Source organism: Chrysochloris asiatica, unplaced genomic scaffold, assembly GCF_000296735.1.
Source record: "Chrysochloris asiatica unplaced genomic scaffold, ChrAsi1.0 scaffold00003, whole genome shotgun sequence".
In the NCBI taxonomy this organism is placed as follows: Eukaryota; Metazoa; Chordata; class Mammalia; order Afrosoricida; family Chrysochloridae; genus Chrysochloris; species Chrysochloris asiatica.
The window spans coordinates 9800988-9803322 of NW_006408521.1; the positions used below are offsets into that span (position 1 = coordinate 9800988).

Genomic DNA, 2335 nt, shown 5'->3' on the forward strand with positions numbered 1-2335 from the left:
AAGAATAACTTTGGTTTATTATCATGATTTGTGAAAAGAAACAGGGCAGACAGTAGAGGGAAGGGCACAGGTAGTGCCCAGTTTTAAGTCCCAAGTTTCTTCTATATGATGAGGGTGGGGGGTGAGAGCTGAGCGATGATGTCATCCAGAGGCCACTCTACTGCTACCAGTGTTGTTTCATCAGAGTCCCACGAAGAGGAGAGATTTATATTTCTTAGAAATTTTAAAGGCATGGGCTGTACACCACATGATGTCTGATTCATTTGTGAGAGAAGCTGAACTGTAGAGCAAGGTTCTGCCATTTGAAAGGCTCAACAACTTGTCAATGATGCACAACATACAGGCATCGTGGAGAAGGATGTGCATTGGACTCTTGGGATGAAAACCGATGTGTGTGATGGGATTATCACCTTTCATCAAAGGTGATGAATCCCCTGTTTCTGAGTGGTCCGGCTCCATTCTGTATACGGCTTGTCTGGGATGCTATACTCAAATACCTGTTGGTCAGAATGAGCAATGACAAGGTTGTTGGTATTAGGAGCGATGACAAGGGCAGTCACAGGGAAGTTATAAGCAGGCACTGTGCCATGAGGTTTAAACGTTTCAGGCTGTAGATGTGGACCCCGACACTGGTACCTGATGCAGCCAGCCAATAACCATCGGAACTGACAGCCAACAGGACACATGGCCTCCATGGACCCAGACCAGGACTGGTAACTATACAGGTGCTTAAAGTGTGCTTCTAACAGCTGGATGATATGGAGAGACCCTTGATTTGATGTTACAAATAGTCTGGTGGAGTCTTCAGGAAACAAAATCTGAAGCACAGAGCAAAGGAATGCTGGCATTTTGGGAACCTTTGAGAGGCTTATGTTTTCATGTCCATAACTCAACCAATAAAGAAAACACCGAGATGCTGTAGAATAGACTATCTAACTTCCACCTGGGGACATACAGCTGCAAACGCTGTTCTCAGCACCCTTTGTCTTGATTTGGATTTTTAGAAAGTGGAAGGATATCTCCATTCTTTCCTTTGTACCTGTAGCTCCCCGTCTCCAAAGTTCAAAGTGATGAGCAAACTGGAAGAGGGGGAGCTGCTTCCTCTTTGAACAGAAAATGAAATTACAGTAATACATTTTACTTCTAAAATAAACATAATTTGATATTGAATATGTCCCAAGGTATACTGTATTCCACATTCCCTGGAAGAGCACTGAGGTGAATAGTTCTGATAAACAGCTGTTATTGTTAAGTGCCATCGAACCAGCACTGACTCATAGTGACACTATGCACAACAGAACGAAACACTGCCTGGTCCCTGCGCCAAACTCACAATTGTTGCTACGTTTGAGCCATTGCTGCAGCACTATGTCAACCCATCTCCCTGGGGGTCTTCCTCTGTCCTCCAACCCTCCACTCTACCAAACATGATGTCCTATTCCAGGGACTGGTCCCTCCTGACAACATGTCCAAAGCAAGAGAGATGAAGTTTGACCATCCTGGAGCACTCTGGATGTACTTCTTCCAACATAGATCTGTTTGTTCTTTTGGCAGCCCATGGCACTTTCAATATTCTTCTCCAACACCATAACTCAAATGCATCAAATTAGATGGTTTTCCTTATTCACTGTCTAACTTTCACAAGCATATGAAGTTACTGAAAAATACCAGGGCTTGGGTCAGGCATACCTTAGTCTTCAAAGTGACATTTTTGATCTTCAACACTTTAAAGAGGTCTTTTGCAGCACATTTCCCCAATGCAATATGCCATTTGATTTCTTGACTGCTACTTCCCTGACTGTTGATGGCTGGTTTGAGCAAAATGAAGTCTTTGACTACTTCAATGTTCTCTCTATTTATGTGGATGTTGCTGATAGGTCCAGTGGTGAGGGTTTTTGTTTTCATTACATTGAGATGCAGCCCCTAGCAAAGGCTGTGGTCTGTGACCTTCACAAGTATTGTAATTCATCTTTGATTTCAGGAAGCAAGGTTGTATCATCTGCATAGCACAGGTTGTTAATGAGTCTTGCTTCAACCCTGCTGCTGTTGTTGTTGTTAGGTGCCATCCAGTCCAGTCCCAACTCATAACAACCTTAGGCACAGCAGAACAAAATAATGACCGATCCTGGGCCAACCACACGCTTGAGTCCATTGATGCTTTCACTTGGCCAATCCATCTCGCAGGGGTCTTTCTCTTTTTTCTGACCCTCCATCTTACCAAACATGATATCCTTCTCCAGCCATTTTCTCTCCTGACAATATGTCCGAAGTATGAGAGATGAAGTTTGGCCATCAGGGCCTCCAAGGAGCACTCTGGCTGCACTTCTTCCAAAAC

General features: G+C 44.0%; 1 protein-coding gene across 2 annotated transcripts in view; it reads right to left on the reverse strand.

The window, feature by feature from the left end:
* The window catches only part of PRKG1 (protein kinase, cGMP-dependent, type I), a 1720113-nt gene that overhangs the window by 1266055 nt on the left and 451723 nt on the right, over window positions 1-2335 (reverse strand). The window lies entirely within an intron of this gene.